This window comes from Melanerpes formicivorus, unplaced genomic scaffold, assembly GCF_026170545.1.
Source record: "Melanerpes formicivorus ecotype bairdi unplaced genomic scaffold, bMelFor1.0.p_v2 SCAF_88, whole genome shotgun sequence".
Taxonomy (NCBI): domain Eukaryota; kingdom Metazoa; phylum Chordata; class Aves; order Piciformes; family Picidae; genus Melanerpes; species Melanerpes formicivorus.
The window spans coordinates 1,934,573-1,953,882 of record NW_027142440.1 but is presented as its reverse complement, the minus strand read 5'-3'; the positions used below and the strand labels follow the sequence as shown (position 1 = coordinate 1,953,882).

The following is a 19,310-nucleotide window of genomic DNA, read 5'->3' as shown; positions in this document are numbered from 1 at the left end:
GAGCAATGAGGTCTCCCTCAGCCTCCTCTGCTCCAGGCTGAACACCCCCAGCTCCCTCAGCTGCTCCCCACCAGCCCTGTTCTCCAGACCCTTCATCAGCTTTGTTGCCCTCCTCTGGACCAGCTCCTCAGTGTCTTGCTTGGAATGAGAGGCCCCAGACTGAACCTAGGATTTGAGATGTGGTCTCACCAGTGCCCAATTCAGGGGGACAGTCCCTGCCCTGCTCCTGCTGGCCACACCACTGCTGATCCAGGCCAGGATGCTGCTTGCATGCCAAACACTGCCAGGACCCAGTGCAGCAGGGCACAAACCTCCTCTCATCTTCCTGAAGGGACCCTGGTACAGAGGCACACCAGGTCCCTCTCCTGACCCCCCCTCCACAGCTTGGCCAGCACCTGCAGGCACTGATGGCTGCAGCACTGAGTCTCACCCCAAGCCTGGATGCTGCATCCAGCAGCAGGCAGATCCTCCAAGCCCTTCTGGCTTTGCCTTGAACAGGAAATCAGGTCTGGGAAGCAGGTTTCCATTTAGGGACAACCTTTCCTCCCCTCTGCTGCGATGGAGCCAGCTGGGATCGAAGCCTGGAAGCACACCAGGCACTCCCCACAGCGTTCCCAGTTTCCCTCCACACAAGGAAGCAGAGCACTGAGCCAGGCACAAGTCTCCAACCCTTATCCCACCACCTCACTGGCATCCAGGGTCAGGGAAGTGGGCCAAGGGCAAGCGAGGGCACCGGGAGGAGGCTGCCAGGAGCAGCCCTGCTGGGCCTTGGGCTGCAGAGCAGGGAAGGCAGCACTGCCCCAGGGCATCCCAGGCAGCCTGATTCAGCAGCAGCAGATGTGCAACCATCATCAGGTTTCTCTGCCTGCCAGGGGGAAAGCAAAAGGAGGAGGAGGAGGAGGAAGAGGAAGAGCATTAGCCAGCAACATCCTCATCGTGAAGAGATGAGTGATTGACCTCCAAGGAGAAAGGACAAGAGGAGGTTGGACAACCCCCCCCTGCCATGAGGGTGTGTGAGAGATGCTCAGAGCAGCCCAGGAAAAGAGGGAACCTGAAGGTCAGGAGGAGCAGCTGTGAGAGGTAACCCTGCAGCCAAGCAACCACAGCGAGCCTGAGCCACCCCAGGGGCTCACACTCAAGGCAGGAGGCAGCTGTCAGCCCAGAGCCTTGCCCAGGCCAGGGGAAGCTCCATTCTGCAGCCCCCTGTGGGACTGACTTGTGTCACCCAGTGGCACAGGGGGAAATGGTCCCTTTGGAGTGAGACAGCAGACGTGGGCAGGCAAACCCTCCTCAGGAACAGCAACAGGCTGCACGAGCTCAGCACAAATCTCTCTGCATCTGGGTCACAGCAACCCCAGGAATGCCCCTGGATGGGGGCAGAGTGCCTGGAAAGGATCTGGGGGTGCTGGTTGGCAGCAGCTGAGGATGAGCCAGGGGGTGGCCAAGAAGTTCCCCAGCAGCCTGGCCTGGAGCAGCAGTGGTGTGGGCAGCAGGAGCAGGGCAGGGATTGTGCCCCTGGAATGGGCACTGGGAAGGCCACAACTTGAGTTCTGGGGTCAGTCTGGGGCCTCTCATTCCAAGAGAGACATTGAGGAGCTGGCCCAGAGAAGGGCAACCAAGCTGGGGAAGGGTCTGGAGAGCAGGGCTGGGGAGGAGCAGCTGAGGGAGCTGGGGGTGTTCAGCCTGGAGGAGAGGAAGCTGAGGGAGACCTCATTGCTCTCTGCAGCTCCCTGAGAGGAGGCTGGAGACAGGTGGGGGCTGGGCTCTGCTCCCTAGGCTCAGGTGATGGAAGGAGAGGAAATAGCCTCACATTGTGCCAGGGGAGGCTTAGGTTGGACATGAGGAAAACTTTCCCTGCTGCAAGAGTGGTCAGGGGTTGGCACAGGCTGCCCAGGGAGGTGGTGGAGCCTGCAGGTGTTCCAGAAAGGTGTGGCCATGGCACCTGGGGCCATGGTTTGGTGGCCATGGCGGTGCTGGGCTGGCAGAGGGGCTCTGGAGGGCATTTCCAACCCAAACCATTCAGTGCTTCTGTGCCTATGCAGCTCTTTCACAAGTGAGCTATTCAGAGGCCACTCTGGGCTGCACTGCAGTGCTCCAGTGATGGACAGGAAAAGCAACACCATATGCAAGAGGGGAGGTCCAAGAGCACTCCTGATCCCATCTAAGCACATCCCCTGGCAGGGCACAGCCACCTGTCCCTGCAGCCACAATGGCTGAAGCCCCAGGCTGGGAGGACCAAGGGTTCCCCGGGAGCCTGGGCGCTGTAGGAGCACAATCCCTGTTTGGAAACACAGCCCATGGTCCTCCTCCACCCCTCACCCAGCTAACCAAACATCCCCAGGGAGGAGAGGTCTGAGGGAAGCACTCGAGGAAGCAGTGGCAGGGCTGGCCACGGGGTCTAGGCAGGGGGCTGGGTGGACAGAGTGGTTTTACCTCCTCTCCCGTTCCAGCTCACAGGGTCCCTGAGGTGCCAGCAGGGTGGTTCTCCCAGGTCAAGTGCATGACTTCAGCTGATGGATTTCCACACGGGGCTGAGGGACCAGCCTGACTTGGAGGGGCCTGGAAGGCAAAGTTGGACGTGGTCAAGCCCTGGGGCAAGCACGGCCACGGTGGTTCTGCTGTGCTTGAGCCCAAGCAGCCACCTCAGCAGAAACCAGAAATAAGCAGAAGGACCCCAGAGAATGTCCCTCTGCTTGCCACAGGCCTTCGTGTGATGCAACCCAGCCTCAGCAGGGCTGGAGGGAAGCTCAGGAGCTGCAGCTGCCCCACTGCTGTCCCCAGAGCCCCTTGGGGACCGCAGGCACTGGGTGCCCAGGTGGCACCAGTGCTGTCCTGCCTTTGGCAGGACCCGGCTGGCAGGGTGGGTGGTGGGAGCCCTCAGAACCCCCCGGGCAGCCCCTGCGAAGCCCGAGCAGACAATGATGGTTAAATAACCGGAGCATCCCCCCCCGCCGTGCCGGCCCGGGGCGCTCCGGACCCAGCCGGGACACAGCGCGACATCAGCCCCCGGAGCGCTGCCTGCCCGGGGCGGCCCCAGCACCCCCGGGAACGGCCCCAGCACCCCCCGGAACGGCCCCAGCACCCCCCAACCCCGGCTGGGGGCCGGCCGGCGGAGGGGCGATGCTCACCGGGAGGGGGAAGGAGGCAGCCGGGGGTGGATGGAGGGGTGTGCGTGTGTGTGTGTGTGTGTGTGTGTGTGTGTGTGTGTGTGTGTGTGTGTGTGTGTGTGTGTGTGTGTGCGCTGGGGGGGTTGGAGGGCGGCGGCAGCCCCCGGACCGCCCGTGCGAAGCTCCAGGCCGGTATCTCGGGGAGGGAGGGGGCGGCCCGGTGCAGCCCCCCCGGCTCCGCCCCGCTGCAGGGGCCAGCGTCCCCGGGGCGGCGGCGGGGGGTGGCGAGGGGAGCTCTGCGATCCCGCTGCAAGCGGAGACCCTCCCCCGGGCTGGGGGGGTCCGCTCCTAAACGGGGGGGGGGGGGGTGTGTTAATGGGGGGGGGGGGATAACCAGGAAAACAAGGGACCTCCTCCCCCCTCCCCCGTTGCCTAAGGCAGCCGCCACCCGGTACCGGGGGGATGCGCTCACCCGGCCCGCCGCTCGGCTCCGCTGGGCTCAGCGCTGAGCTCGGCTCGGCTCCGTTCGGAGCAGCCCGGTTCGGATCCCGACTCGGCTGGGCTCGGATCCCGGCTCGGCTCGGCTCGGCGCGGCTCCCGGCTCGGCTCGGCTCAGCTCCGCTCGGCTCGGCTCCCGGCTCGGCTCGGCTCAGCTCCGCTCGGCTCGGCGCGGCTCCCCGGGCCAGCAGTGCCCGGCCGCCCCCCGCCGCCCGGCGACACCGCCTCCCGCCCCTCCCTCCGCCCGCCGCTTTAAAGGGCCCCGCCCGGGGCCGCCGGGGGACTTCTGCGCCCCCCTCGCCCCCGCCCGCCCCTGCCTGCAGCCCGACCCAGCCGGGGCGACACGCACCGGGCCGGGCGCCCCCCACGGGGAGCGGCGGGCCGAGGCTGGAGGCTCATCCCTCCCTCCCTCCCTCCCTCCCCCCGCACCCCGCTGCCGGCGCCGCTGGGGGCGTCTGCGGCACCCCGAGCGCACCCCAAAGCCTCAATGGCCACGGAAAGCACCCGCAGGGCGCCCCGGATTCAGACACAGCCCCCTCCCCGCCCCTCCTCGGAGGGCACCCTGCAGCCTCGATCGGCACCGTCAACACCCGAGGGGCACCCCAAATCCCTGGGGCACCCCAAATCCCTGGGGGCACCTCGAAGCTTTGGAGGGTGCCCTAAATTCCCGGGGAGCACTTCAAAGCCCCGGAGGGCACCCCAGATCTTCAACGAGCACTACAAACCCCTGTGGGCACCCCAAGTCCTCAGAGGGCCCTGCAAACAGTGGAGGAGCACCCCAAATCCTTGGAGGGAACCCCAAATTACCAGAGGACACCCCAAATCCTCAGCGAGCTCCCTAAATGCTTTAAGGGCACCCCAAATCCTCAGAGGGTTGCCTAAAGCCCCAAGGAGCACCTTGAAGCCCCCAGGGGGTACCCCTAAATCCCTAGATAGCACCCCACATCCTTGAAGGGCACCCCAAAACTCTCTAGGGCGCTCTTAAGTCGGCAGAAGGCATCCCATATTCTCAGGGGCACCCCAAATCCTCAGAGGGAGCCCCAGATGAACCCCAAACCCTTGAGGAGCACCCTGAACCCACAGAGGGCACCCCAAGCCTCCCCCAGGTGCCCTCCTAAAAGGGGGAGCAGCCTTTTCTCACCCCATTTCCCAGCCCCAAAGCCCAGTTGCTGCTGCACAGGATGGGGCACGCAGGGTGCCCCCCCCCAGGCTGTGGGCAGGGGGCTGGGGGTGACCATTTGTGTCCTGCTGACACATTTATGGTGCCCACCTTCCTCTGCCAAAGGGGTCAGGAGGGGTTTCCAAGCCTCAGCCCACAGCAGGGAACCAAAGCCCGGAGAGTAGTAATTGAATGGGGGTCACATTATGGTGGGCTGAGACCTGGGCATCCATGGGGACCCCCACCTGGGACCCCACGTGGGGTGCCCATGGAGTGGGCAAGGGTGAAAAGCAGAAGGGTTGGCAGGAGGAATGAGGCCTGGCCTGGGCAGAGCAGCAGGGGCACTGGAGCAGGGCTGGGGGGGGGTTGGGGGCACTTGGGGTTATTTATTTCTCCTGTTTCCTGGCCATGATCCACCCTGGGAGGTGTGATCAGGGAAGAGGGCACAACTGGAGTCCAGTGCTGGGCTCCTCGGCTCAAGAGGGACAGAGAGCTGCTGGAGGGAGCCCAGGGCAGGCTGCAGAGCTGCTGAGGGGCCTGGAGCAGCTCTGGCAGGAGCAAAGGCTGAGAGCCCTGGGGCTGAGAGCCTGCAGAAGAGCAGCCCCAGAGGGCAGCTGAGCAATGCTCAGCAAGAGCTCAAGGAGCTGTGGGGGGCAAGAGGCTGGGGCCAGGCTCTGCTGAGTGGTGCCCAGGGCTGGGCCAAGGGGCAGAGAGTGGAGGCCAGGAGGTTGGATGTGAAGAGGAGGAGAAAGTTGTTTGGTGTGAGGGTGCTGGAGGCCTGGAGCAGGCTGCCCAGAGAGGTTGTGGAGTGTCCTTGTGTGGAGAGCTTCCAACCCCCCCTGGGCACTGTGGTGCTGGGCACTGTGCTGTGGGTGCCCTGCTGGAGCAGGGCTTGGCCTGGGTGAGCTCCAGAGGTCCTTTCCAGCCTCTCCCTGCTGGGATTCTGTGAGGTGTGAGAGGCTGTGAGAGGCTGCTGTGGGGCACTCAGAGGGTGCAGGAGGAAGAGTGGAGGCAGGTTGTAGGGCTGCCACTTGCTGATGCTCCTTTTTCCTTTCCTTCCCCTGCAGCAGAAGACCACAGCAGCTTCCTAAGCCTTGCTGGGTTTGGGATGGGCTGGGTTGGGTTTGGTTTTTTTCATTCTAGGCAGCAGCATGGAACAAGGGGCAAAGGAGCTCAGGGTACAGGCCCCTGACTTCTCTCCTTGGTATCACCATCACTGATCTGGGTCAGTGCCCACCTTCTTGCCTCTGCCTGCCGATGCTTTCCCTTCCCAAGGTCTTTTGGGGACGAATCAATGCTCAGCAGGAGCCTGGAGCCCACTGCTCTGTGCAGGTGAGCCCAGACAGATCAGGTTCAGCCGTCCCCCTGCAGGGACTGGTGGTGTTCCCAGGCAGCCCAGCCCCTTCCCCAGCCTCTCCTGCAGCAGCTCTCTCCCATTCATAGCCAGCTCTAAAGCAGACACAGCAATCAATGTGCTCTGGGCTGGATTTCATTAAGGGTTTCATTGCTTTCGCTATCGATCGCCAGCAGGGCTGGGAGCTGCGTGCCACGGGGTTGGCAGACATGGCTGATGCCCTGCCTGTGCCATGGCACCAGCAAGACCATCAGCATCACCCTGCACAGGCTGCAGAGCTGGGCACAGGGAACCTCATGGAGCTCAGCAAGGGCAAGGGCAGCGTCAGGCCCTGGGGAGGAACAACCTCCTGCAGCAGCACAGCTGAGGGGGGACCTGCTGGGCAGCAGCTCCAAGGAGGAGGAGCTGGGAGTGCTGGGGGACAACAAGGTCCCCAGGAGGCAGCAATGTGCCCTGGGGGCCAAGAAGGCCAAAGATGTCCTGGGGGGCAGGGAGAAGAGGGATGGCCAGCAGGGCAGGGAAGGTTCTCCTCGCCCTCTGCTCTGCCCTCCTGAGGCCACATCTGGAGTGCTGGGTCCAGGTCTGGGCTCCCCAGTTGAGAGACAGAGAACTGCTGGAGAGAGTCCAGGGGAGGCTGCAGAGCTGCTGAGGGGCCTGGAGCAGCTCTGGGAGCAGCAAAGGCTGAGAGCCCTGGGGCTGAGAGCCTGCAGAAGAGCAGCCCCAGAGGGCAGCTGAGCAATGCTCAGCAAGAGCTAAAGGAGCTGTGGGGGGCAAGAGGCTGGGGCCAGACTCTACTGAGTGGTGGCCAGCGCCAGGCCAAAGGGGCAGCAAGGGGCAGAGAGTGGAGGCCAGGAGGTTGGATGTGAAGGGGAGGAGAAAGTTGTTTGGTGTGAGGGTGCTGGAGGCCTGGAGCAGGCTGCCCAGAGAGGTTGTGGAGTGTCCTTGTGTGGAGAGCTTCCAACCCCCCCCGGGCATTGTGGTGCTGGGCATTGTGCTGTGGGTGCCCTGCTGGAGCAGGGGGGTGGCCTGGATGAGCTCCAGAGCTCCCTTCCAGTGCCACCCTGCTGGGATTCTGGTTTGTGGCTTTGCTACCCCACAAGAAAGATCTCTGTGAGCATGACAGTCCCTGCTCCCCAGATCCCCCCCGGCCTGCCGCGGGTGCGGGTGGGGGTGGAGGTGATGACATTAAGCACTGGGGGCTGCGGCGGGAGCCGCGGGGGGCGCAGGGCAGGCTGCCGGAGCTGGCAGAGCTGCCGTGCCGGATGCCCCCGGGCACAGGGCTCCAAGGGCACGGCACGCTGCAGCCCGGCGCCTGCCAGCGGCCCTCCCCTCGCTGGCCCTGCCGCTCGCTCGGCTCCGTCCAGCGCTGATTTGCAGGCAGCGAACGGCTCCGGGGGAGTCCCAGCGTCACGGGAACTGGCAGGAGGCAGCAGGCATTGGGTCTGCTCGGTGCCAGCTGCAAATCGCTGCTCCTCGCAGAGGGGCCCCGGGTCTGCAGGCAGCGAGTTCTGCTCGGCTCCTGGGACCACGGGGCAGTGATGGGTAGGGGGGTCAGAGTATCAGAGGATCACAGAATTGTTTGGGCTGGAAAAGGCTTCTGAGATCCTCCAGGCCAACCTCAGCCCAGCCCCACCACGGCCACCAAACCCTGGCCCCCGGTGCCATGGCCACAGGAGCTCACCTCTGGGGATGGGGACTCCACCACCTCCCCTGGGCAGCCTGTGCCAACCCCTGACCACTCTTGCAGCAGAGAAATTTTCCCCCACCTCCAACCTAAGCCTCCCCTGGCACAATTTCAGGCCATTGCCTCTCTCCCTATCACCTGATCCTAGGGAGCAGAGCCCAGCCCCCACCTGGCTCCAGCCTCCTCTCAGGGAGCTGCAGAGAGCAATGAGGTCTCCCTCAGCCTCCTCTGCTCCAGGCTGAACACCCCCAGCTCCCTCAGCTGCTCCTCCCCAGCCCTGCCCTCCAGACCCTTCCCCAGCTCTGTTGCCCTTCCCTGGACCTGCTCCAGCGTCCCTGTGCATCCCTGCTGATGGTACAGGGATGAGCAGGGGCAGAGACTGGTGCCAAGCATTTGACCTGAAGCTCCAGAGGAGCTCCCACCAGCTGTGGGTTGGGCTCCAGGCAGAATGTGCAGCCCAGGCAAGGTGGCCTGTGGCTTCAGTTTAAAAACAAAGCCTCCAAATGAGAAACTGGGGAGCTGGCCCCAGGATGCTCCTCATGGAGAGGAAGGCAGCTCCTCTGGGACTGCTGAGAAAAGTCGTGGGAGAAGTTAAACTTTCACCCCAGGAATGATTCTCAATCTCCTTGGTGGAGGCACAGGCCTAAAATTAGCCCTCAGCTCCTTCTGCAGCTTGGGTTTTTCACTTGGCTGCCCAGCAGCAGGGCAAACCCTGCCCCTGCCTGCCTGGGGAGCAGCTTTTGGGTTTTCATCTCAGCCCCACACAGTTCCTGCTGCTCCACCCCCAGCAAGGCCAAGCCTTCCAACCTCCTTTCCCATGTCCTGAAACAGCCACCCCCCACTCCCCCAGGGGGCAGGCAGAAGGGAGCCTGGGATGTACCAAAGCCTTTGCCACCACAAAGTGTTCACAGAGAAATAAATCCCAGCCCTTGCCTGGGCTCCAGGTGAATTTCCCTCTCAGATGAGGGTTAGTAACCTCTGGGAGTCTGGTAAAAGCTGTTTGGCTTCCTGCTGCTGGAACAGTGAAATCTAGGAGGGGCAAAAAGGATCCCTAGATCCTCCAGCAGCCTGGTGATGCTGTGTGAAACCCAGGGCTGGCCTTGCTGGCACTGTCCCTTCCCATGCAGGCTCAGAGTCCCAGACCCCCAGCAGGGAGAGGCTGGAAGGGACCTCTGGAGATCATCCAGGCCAACCCCCTGCTCCAGCAGGGCACCCACAGCAGCTTGCCCAGCACCACAATGCCCAGGGGGGGTTGGAAGCTCTCCACACAAGGACACTCCACAACCTCTCTGGGCAGCCTGCTCCAGGCCTCCAGCACCCTCACACCAAACAACTTTCTCCTCCTCTTCACATCCAACCTCCTGGGCTCCACTCTCTGCCCCTTGCTGCCCCTTGGCCTGGCCCTGGGCACCACTCAGCAGAGTCTGGCCCCAGCCTCTTGCCCCCCACAGCTCCTTTAGCTCTTGCTGAGCATTGCTCAGCTCCCCTCTGGGGCTGCAGGCTCTCAGCCCCAGGGCTCTCAGCCTTTGCTCCTCCCAGAGCTGCTCCAGGCCCCTCAGCAGCTCTGCAGCCTCCCCTGGACTCTCTCCAGCAGTTCTCTGTCCCTCCTGAACTGGGGAGCCCAGCACTGGACTCCAGCACTCTGTAGGGCAGATCAGAGGGGGAGGAGACCCTGCTTTGCTCCCCTGGCCATCCCTCTTCTCCATGCCCCCCAGGACCCCCTTGGCCTTCTTGGCCCCCAGGGCTTTTGCTGCCTCCTGGGGACCTTGTTGTCCCCCAGCACTCCCAGCTCTTTCTCCTTGGAGCTGCTTCCCAGCAGGTCCCCCCTCAGCTGTGCTGCTGCAGGAGGTTGTTCCTCCCCAGGGCCAGGACCCTGCCCTTGCCCTTGCTGAGCTCCATGAGGTTCCCTGTGCCCAGCTCTGCAGCCTGGCCAGGCCTGGCTGGATGGCAGCACAGCCTGAGGGCTGTCAGCCACTGCTCCCAGCTTGGTGCCAGCAGCAGGCTGCCTGAGGCTCCACTCTGTGCCTTCATCCAGGGATGAAGATGTTGACCAAGACTGGCCCCAGTGCTGGCCCCTGGGGAACTCCTTGAGCTCCAGGCCTCCATCTGGACTCTGCACTATTTATCACAACCCTCTGAGCTCTGTCCTTCAGCCAGTTCTCAACCCTCCTCACTGTCCACTTGCCTGACCCATGCTTCCTGAGCTTCCCTGGGAGGATGTTTTGGGAGATGGAGTCCAAAGCCTTGCTGAGGTCAAGGTAGCCTCCATCCACTGCTGTCCCCTCATCTGCCCAGGCAGTCCACTGCCACACAAGGCTGCCAGATAGGTCCAGCATGCTTCTGTAGGGAGGAAGGAGCATGTTAAGGGGAGGAAAGCAGGGCTGGGAAATGAAGCCTTTTGTCCTGCATCCCAGGAAAACCCTGGGGAGGAAAGCAAGAGGAGAGCTCAGTGGCTGTGGCGTGGAGCAGCCCAGCTGTGAAGCCATTGGGTGGTGCAGGCAGAGCAGCCAGGCCCTGGGCACCTCCTGCCATGCCACAGCTGCACATTGTCCAGGACCAGTCTCTAATGAGATGTAAGGGGCAGGAGTGACTGCAGGAAGATGTCACAGGGATGGAGGGGGGACAGGAGAAAGAGTGCTTTGGGTTTGCATTTATCTGTGCAGGAGAAATTGCTCTGTGGTATCCTCTGGAGTGTTAGGGAAGGCTAACAGCCAGTGACAGCCTGGCCCCGGGGCTGGAGCAGCCTCCTCCCAAGGCTCTGCTGATGTGAGCACCTTGACAGGCTGTCTGCCTCCTGCTCCTCACCCCCCACCTCACCACTTACTGGCAAGAGGGAGGAAAGCCCTTTGGGCTTTAAGGCTGTGATTAAAATGTCCTCTGCAGCCTGAGCTTCTCCTTCTACCTGCAGAGCCCTGGCTGAGCAATGTTCTCCCCTCAGAGGAGCCTCAAAGATGTGCAAGCCCAGCCACAGAGCAGCACAAAGCCAGACCACCTGACAGCCTGGATTTAAGGAAGAAATGTTTGGTGCTGAGGCTGGGGAGAGCCTGGCCCAGGCTGCCCAGAGAGCTGCCCCATGGCTGGCAGCAGTGCAGGGCAGGTTGTGTGGGGCTGGGAGCAGCCTGCTGGGGTTGGGACTGTCCCTGCTGGCTGCAGGGAGTGAGCTGGACGAGCTCTAGAGGTCCCTTCCCACCCAAACTAGTCTGGGGAGGATACACAAACAGGACCAGACTCCATCCTGATCTCCCCCCACAGTGGCCAATGGAGTTTGGGTGGAGGTAGAGAGCATTGGGTCAAGTGGAGAAGCCATAGGTGGAGAGCTGCTGGCAGCACCAACATCTCATCCTGTCTGCACAGCCTGTCCTGGCTCTCCTGCTCTTCAAACAGCTCTCCAGGGTCTCATCCAGCAGCCTCAGTGTTGGACCCAGCTGGGAAGGGAGTGATGTCTGAGCTGGGAGGGAGTGCAAGCTCCCCAAACCACTGTCAGGTGGAGCTGGGTTTGATGCTTGACCCTTCTGCAGCCCTGGCAGTGCTGGGAGAGGTGTCAGGAGTAAAAGGAGGATGTCCAACCTGGTGTCAGGAGACAGGGAGGCACAGAATCTCCTGGCTGGAGAGGACCTCAAGATCACTGAGTCCAACCAGAACCTAACAGCTCCCTGTACACAACTCTGACACCATGGCCCTGAGCTCCTCAGCCAAACAGCTTTTAAACCCCTCCAGGGATGGGGACTCCACCACCTCCCTGGGCAGCCTGAGCCACTGCCCAAGGACCCTTTAGGTGCAGAAATTTATCCTAATATCCAACCTGAACCTCCCCTGGGGCAACTTGAGGCCACATCCTCTTGTCCTGTCAATTGTCACCTGGCACAAGAGCCCAACCCCACCCTGGCTCCAGCCTCCTTTCAGGGAGCTGCAGAGAGCAATGAGGCCTCCCCTGGTGCAGCTTGACACCACCCATGGCTTCAGGAATTACCATCCTGAGGTGCTTGATTCAGCCTGACCTTGATGCCTCCACTGCAACCTGCTGGAAGGGAGCTCAGCAGGCCCCCTGGACCAGCAGGATGGGCTTGGTGCTCCCACAGCATGTTTTGAGGAGGGCTGGCTGCATTCTGGGCCATGAGGATGAGCAGAGGGCTGGAGCTGCTCTGCTCTGAGCACAGACTGAGGGAGTTGGGGCTGTTCAGTCTGAAGAGGAGAAGGCTCCCAGGAGACCTAATTGTGGCCTTCCAGTATCTAAAGGAGGCTCCAAGAAAGCTGGGGAGGGACTTTTGAGGGTGTCAGGGGGGGATAGGACTGGGGGGGATGGAGCAGAACTAGAAATGGGTAGCCTGCAGAAGAGGAGGCTCAGGGGAGACCTTCTTGCTCTCTCCAACTCCCTGAAGGGAGGTTGGAGCCAGGTGGGGGTTGGGCTCTTCTCCCAGGCACCCAGCACCAGAACAAGAGGACACAGACTCAAGCTGTGCCAGGGGAAGTTTAGGCTGGAGAGGAGGAGAAAGCTCTTCCCAGAAAGAGAGATTGGCCACTGGGATGTGCTGCCCAGGGAGTCCTCATCCCTGGAGGTGTTCAAGAGGGGATTGGATGTGGCACTTGGTGCCATGGTTTAGTTGTCAGGAGGTGTTGGGTGACAGGTTGGACTTGATGATCTCTGAGGTCTTTTCCAACCTTATTGATTCTGTGATTCAGATTGGCTGTGAGGAAGAAGTTGTTCCCCAGGAGGGTGGTGAGAGCCTGGCACAGGCTGCCCAGGGAGGTGGTGGAAGCCTCCTGCCTGGAGGTGTTTGCAGCCAGGCTGGAGGTGGCTGTGAGCAACCTGCTGTGGTGTGAGGTGTCCCTGCCCATGGCAGGGGGTTGGAGCTGGCTGAGCCTTGAGCTCCCTTCCAGCCCTGACAGCTCTGTGGTTCTATGGTTCCATCTCCTCTCCGGCCATGCCTCTGGGGATGGAGCCAGGCCTGGGCGGGGGAAGCCAACGGAGCCCAGCCCCAGTTCTGCTGCTGCTCTTCTTCCTCCACCAATGCAAATGCTAAGGGAAGTTCTTCTGTGCTGAAAGTTCCCCTCTGTGCCCCCTGGCAGGCTGGCAGGTGGGGAGCTCACCAAGCGTGCAAGGCTTTGCACGGCAGACGCAGAGCCCTGCCCTGGGAGCAGCACCCGCCGGGACTCTGCCCACCCCTGGGGCTGCACAGCTGAAGCTCCAGCACAAAGCCCTCCAAAGCCCCTGGGGAGTTGCTCCTGCATCCTCTTGCCCAAGGGCTCAGCTCCTTCCAGCTCCCCACAGCCTTGCCAGCCTCAGCTGGACGTGCAGGTAGGTCCTGAGGGCACTTTCTGCACCTTCTTCCCCTGTCTGTGCCCTGCTTCTGCTGGAGCAGGCTCTGAGGCCGTCAGCTGCTCTTACAGCTGCAACATCCCTTCATGCAGTTCTGCTCTGCTGGGGCCATGCTTGAAGGATGTTGTCAGAGGCTTTGTCTGCCCAAGCAGAGCACTATGTAGAAGCCAACCAGGGGAAGAAAGGGCTTCAAAAAGCCTCCCACATGTCCTCCATGGCTATGCCCCATGGCCGGGGGGCTTTCCAGAAGGGAAGCTTTGCTGCAGCAGCCTTCAGTCACCTCCTGCAGCTGCATCTCCTTGGTGCACTCTGCTCTGGGCTGGGCTTGGGACCCCCTCACTTTGCTGGTCCTGAACCACAGCCAGGGGGATGGAGATGTTCAACCCAGCCATGGGAGCATGGTGCAGCTCTCCTCAAAGTCTGTCCCAGGTTGGATCCTTCTGCCCTTGCTCTCCCTGGGCAGCACCCAGCCGTGGGCTCCCTCAACGCCGCTGCTCCAGGCTCCCACTCATCCCAGGGGTCCTTTTGCTCCATCACTGCAGCTTCCACGCTGCTGGGAGGCAGAGCCCTGGAGATCTCTGGCACATGGAAGGGGCTTTCACCTTTCCCACTCGGAATGATCCTTGCAGCAGCAGCTCCTTGTGCTCGGCCGCAGAGGGGAAGGCTCCGCTGCCAGCCAAAGGGCTGTGTGGGATCCTCTCCTCACATTTCCCAGCGTGCCGGTCCATGTGGCTCTTTTGTAGCAGTTTCCCAGGGTTTTGCCTTTCCTCCAGGCTGCAGAGTGTCCTTCTGGCAACCTTGGCTTGGGAGCAGTCCCACGCTGCGGGGTCAGGCCGGCCCCGGCGCTTCCGCAGCGCACAGCTCCCTGCAGCAGCACTGAGCAGCAGCCTGCACGTCTGCTCGGCTCGGCTCGGCTCTGCTCGGCTCGGCTCGGCTCGGCTCGGCTCGGCTCGGCTCGGCTCGGCTCGGCTCTGCACTGCTCGGCTCTGCTGCAGAACAAAGCATGAAATATTAAAGCCAAACCCATCCCTGCTGGGTGCAGAGCAGCTCTTCAGAAAGTAGCAGCTCGAAAAAACCCAACCCTGCTTTAGCTCTGGGACCTTCTTCCACCTTTTCGCCAGCCCGGGGGGAGCCGGAGCGAGGAGTGGCCAGGTCTGGGCTCCCCGGTTCAGGAGGGACAGAGAACTGCTGGAGAGAGTCCAGGGGAGGCTGCAGAGCTGCTGAGGGGCCTGGAGCAGCTCTGGGAGGAGCAAAGGCTGAGAGCCCTGGGGCTGAGAGCCTGCAGAAGAGCAGCCCCAGAGGGCAGCTGAGCAATGCTCAGCAAGAGCTGAAGGAGCTGTGGGGGGCAAGAGGCTGGGGCCAGGCTCTGCTGAGTGGTGGCCAGGGCCAGGCCAAGGGGCAGCAAGGGGCAGAGAGTGGAGGCCAGGAGGTTGGATGTGAAGAGGAGGAGAAAGTTGTTTGGTGTGAGGGTGCTGGAGGCCTGGAGCAGGCTGCCCAGAGAGGCTGTGGAGTGTCCTTGTGTGGAGAGCTTCCAACCCCCCCTGGGCATTGTGGTGCTGGGCATTGTGCTGTGGGTGCCCTGCTGGAGCAGGGTTTGGACTGAATGAGCTCCAGGGGTCCCTTCCATCCCCATCACGCTGGGATCTGGGATGCTATGCCAGAAGGGGTTTGGCTGTGTGGAGGCAGGAGCCCAGCCCAGCCCTGGATGATCTCCAGAGGTCCCTTCCAGCCCTTCCATGCTGGGATTGTGTGTGCAGGCAGCACTGTGGTGTGCAAAGTGCCTCTGAAGGGATGCCCAAAGTGCAGCCACATGGTCACAGCAGCTGCTGGGAAATTCCTAACCCTCACCCTGAGCCTGCACAGACCAATGTGTGCTGGGAGGCTGGGAGAAAGCCCTGGAAAATCCCAGTTCTGAGCCAGGGCGCCGGGAGGTGCTCAGGCAGGGCAGTCCCCTCCCCACCCCGGGGCAAGCTGTGTCCCCCCAGGGGGTGCTGACACCGTGCTGAGGCAAGCTGGGTCCCATCCTGCCTACAGGCTGAGTCCTGTGTCATCTGCTCATGCAGGGGGGGTTAGGCTCCCCTCCATCGGGGGGGACCCCGGGGAGCCTGCACAGCAGCTGGCTGCTCCTTTTCTGTGCGGGGTCAGCAGTGCCTCCCCTGCTCCCACACCTGCAGGGGGCTGAAGCTCCTGTGGGCATCAGTGGCACCACTGGTCAGGGTCCAGCCCAGAGCCTTTCTCTGTGCTGAACCTCTTCCCCAAAGTCTCCAAACCCACCAAGGGGCCATGAACCCCTCCACTGTTCCCTTGAGAGCCTTTTCTTCCTCCCTGCAGTGGGGTGAGGACTGCACTGAGCCTGGGGGGTGTGGGACCCCAAGCATCCCCTTGCAGCAGCAGCAGCAGCAGCAGCAGCAGCAGCAGCAGCAGCAGCAGCAGCAGCAGCAGCCCTCTGTGGAGGCAGCAGCAGAGGCTCAGCCTGGACCAGCACTCTCAGCTGAGGTTTCCATAGCGACAGGCACCTGGAAGGCCTCACAGCCTGGATGTTCAGGGCAGAGATTTGGGGGAGGTGTGATGGGGGAGCAGGGGAGGGGGGGAGTGTGTGTACCTCAGAACCCTCTGCTGCAGCCAGTCTGCTGCTGGGGAGCAGCCCCTGGCTGGCTCAGGGTCCTGCCATCCCTGGGCCAACTCCACATCTGATGGCATCAAGCCTCACATCAGCTCCCTGGCTGTGTTTTGTTGGGTGCCTGGGCAGGACCTGGCCTCCAGGGGATGGGGGTGGGGGTGGGTGTCACAGTGGGGTGCTCAGCCCCCAGAAGAACCCTGGTGCTGCCAGCCCAGCCCTGCCTCCCTTGGGGAGCTGGGGAGAGCACAGCCAAGCCCCAGGGGGGGTGGTGGGGGTGGGTTCCCCTCCACCCCTGCTCCCTCCCCAGCTATTTTTGGCAGGCCATGTGCTGGTCCCCCCCCTGCTGCCGGTGGGGACAGTTATTTTGGGCTGGAGGAGACGTCAGAGGAGGTCATGCCAGGGCTGCACTGCTGCCTCTGGCCTCATCTGCCTCCTCTGGGGGGGGGTGGGAGTGGGGGACTCTGGGGTTTGCTGCTGTGGGGTGCAACAGGGAGCTCCCCCCAGGTTCTGTTATGGTGCTGAGCTCACAGGGACAGCATCTGCACCATGCAGGGGACAGAGCAGCATGCAACAGGGACAGAGCACCATGCAGGGGACAGAGCAGCATTCAACAGCCTCTCCTCCCCAGGCAGTGCTGCAGGCCCTTCAGCATCCTTGGAGCCCTCCCTTGGGCTCTCTCCAGCAGATCCCTGTCCCTCCTGAGCTGGGGAGCCCAGAGCTGGCTGCAATATTCCAGGTGTGGCCTCAGCAGGGCAGAGCAGAGGGGGAGAAGAACCTCCCTGGCCCTGCTGGCCACACTCCTCTGATGCCCCCCAATCCTCTTCAGACCACAGGTCTGTGCCAGACGTCAGCAGCAGCTCTCCAGATAACCCTTGGCCAGGGCCATTCCCCCTGGAGCTGCTGGGGCTCAGCAGCTGCCAGAGCTCTTTGTCTTCCAGGAGAAACATCCACCAGAGACAGAGGGAAAAAAACCACCAAAGCAGCCACCCTGGGACACCACCAGCTGGGGCTGCTCCAGGGAAAAGCCTCTCCCAGCCCAAGGCTGAGCTCCCCCCCCTGGAGCTGCTGCAAGGGGAATGCTCCTGGAGCAAGGAGCTGTCAGATGGGCTGGCTGGGAGCTGCTCCTGCTGTGACCCCGTGGATGATGGCTGGGACACCAGGGAGGGAAGCAGCCAGCTTCAGAGAATCACAGAGCCAGGAGGGCTGGAGAGCAGCTCAGGCTCACTGAGTCCAACCACCTCCCCCAGCCCTGACTGGGGTTTTCTTTCCCATTGCAATGCTGGCACTGGGGGACAGCCTCACACCTGCAGTGCTCCCCTGGGGGGCAGCCTGGGAGAGCTGGGACTGTGCAGCCTGGAGAAGAGAAGGCTCCAGGGAGACCTCAGAGCAACCTTCCAGTAGCTGAAGTACCTACCAGTACCTGAAGAAGGAGAGCTGGGGAGGGACTCTGGACAAGGGCTGGGAGTGCCAGGGTGAGGACAATGGCTCTGAGCTGGGAGAGGAGAGACTGAGAGTGGAGATGAGGAAGGAATTCATTGCAGTGAGGCTGGGGAGAGCCTGGCACAGGCTGCCCAGGGAGGCTGTGGCTGTGCCCTGCCTGGAGGTGTTCAAGGCCAGGCTGGATGAGACCTTGAGCAGCCTGTGCTGGTGGGAGGTGTCCCTGCCTGTGGCAGGAGACTGGAACTGGCTGATGTTTAAGGTCCCTTCCAACCCAACCTGTCTGTGAGTGTCTGTGGCAGGGCTGGCAGCTCGCAGGGGTCTGCCCTGTGCCCTGGGCAGTGCTAATAAACATAGCAGCCAAGGGGCTTTGGAGGTGCCACCTTCCTGTGCCCAGCCCAGCAGGGAAGGGCTTTGCAAGCTCCTGTGGGGTGCAGGACAAGGGGATCCCTAAATGTCTTTGTGCCAACCTCAGTGTCCCCCACTGGAGGCAGGACTGGGGGCTGGCTGAGCCTCTGGCACAGGCTGATAACCCCACAGGGATGGGGACCCCAACACCTCCCTGGGCAGCCTGGGCAGTTCCTAATACCCAACCTGAGCCTCCCCCGGTGCAGCTTGAGGCCATTTGCTCTCATCCTGTCTCTTGTTACCTGGGAGCAGAGCCCAGCCCCCACCTGCCTCCAGCCTCCCCTCAGGGAGCTGCAGAGAGCAATGAGGTCTCCCTCAGCCTCCTCTCCTCCAGGCTGAACACCCCCAGCTCCCTCAGCTGCTCCTCCCCAGCCCTGCTCTCCAGACCCTTCCCCAGCTTCCTTGCCCTTCTCTGGCCCTGCTCCAGCCTCTCAATATCCTTCTTGGAATGAGAGGCCCAGAACTGAACCCAGAACCCAAGCTGTGGCCTCCCCAGTGCCCAGCACAGGACAATCCCTGCCCTGCTCCTGCTGGCCACACCACTGCTGCTCCAGGCCAGGCTGCTGGTGACCTTCCTGGGAAAAGCACCACAGCAAATGCACCTTGGCCAGGGTGGTTCCTGGCATTCAGGCCCTGCTGTCACATGAAAAGAAGCTACCTACACCCCTGGCTGCTCCTTCTCTTCAGAAAGGAGCAGGAGGGCTGATGGCTCACAGATTGTAAAGGCCTTTGCCCACAGTTCACAGAATCAGAGAATCAATAAGGTTGGAAAAGACCTCAGGGATCATCAAGTCCAAGCTGTCACCCAATACCTCCTGACAGCTAACCCATGGCTCCCAGTGCCACATCCAATCCCCTCCTGAACACCTCCAGGGATGGGGACTCCACCACCTCCCTGGGCAGCAAATCCCAAGGGCCAATCTCTCTTGCTGGGAAGAACTTTCTCCTCACCTCCAGCCTAAACTTCCCCTGGCACAGCTTGAGACTGTGTCCTCTTGTTCTGGTGCTGGGTGCCTGGGAGAAGAGACCAACCCCCACCTGGCTCCAACCTCCCTTCAGGGAGTTGGAGAGAGCAAGAAGGTCTCCCCTGAGCCTCCTCTTCTCCAGGCTAAGCAACCCCAGCTCCCTCAGCCTCTCCTCACAGGGCTGTGCTCCAGACCCCTCCCCAGCCTCCTTGCCCTTCTCTGGACACCTTCAAGTCTCTCAATGTCCTTCTTGAGCTGAGGAGCCCAGACCTGGACACAGGACTCAAGGTGGATTCCCAGAACCACTCTGGGATCTCCATGGCTTAGATCCCTGCTCCTTCAGACTGTGGTCTCTGCTGTCAGGAGGAGATTTGCTTACCCAGTGCTTCTTTGGCTTAGAAAACAGGAGCCTGGGGGAGCAGCAGGCAGTGTTGCATAGCTCTGACTCCTGCCTGGACCACAGCATGTCCTCCAAACAGGTATTCAGCATTGTACTGTGATGGAAGTGGAGCACTGGAACAGGTTGCCCAGAGAGGAGGTTTGGGTGTCCCTGGAGATACTCAAGGTGAGGCTTGACAAAGCCCTGGGCAACCTGATCTAGTTGGGGATGTCCCTGCTGAGTGCAGGGGTTTGGACTGGATGAGCTTTGGATGTCCCTTCCAACCCAAACCATGCTGTGATTCTGTAAGGGCATCAGGCAGTGGAGATCCCCCAGCACTGCCCTGCCTGCTCCAGAGGATCATTATTGCTGTTCCAGAGAT

The 19,310-nt window shown here is 62.0% G+C and overlaps 1 protein-coding gene across 1 annotated transcript in view; it reads right to left on the bottom strand.

Annotated features, from left to right (window-relative positions):
• SH2B2 (SH2B adaptor protein 2) overlaps positions 1–3,773 on the bottom strand; it is a 45,281-nt gene extending 41,508 nt beyond the window's left edge. The window contains exons 1-2 of the mRNA XM_068165381.1: positions 3,580–3,773; positions 2,434–2,559 (exon numbers count right to left, since the gene is read on the bottom strand). The gene's annotated coding sequence lies outside the window, so the exon portion shown is untranslated. The remainder of the gene's footprint in view (positions 1–2,433; positions 2,560–3,579) is intronic.
• Between the last annotated feature and the right edge of the window lie 15,537 nt (positions 3,774–19,310).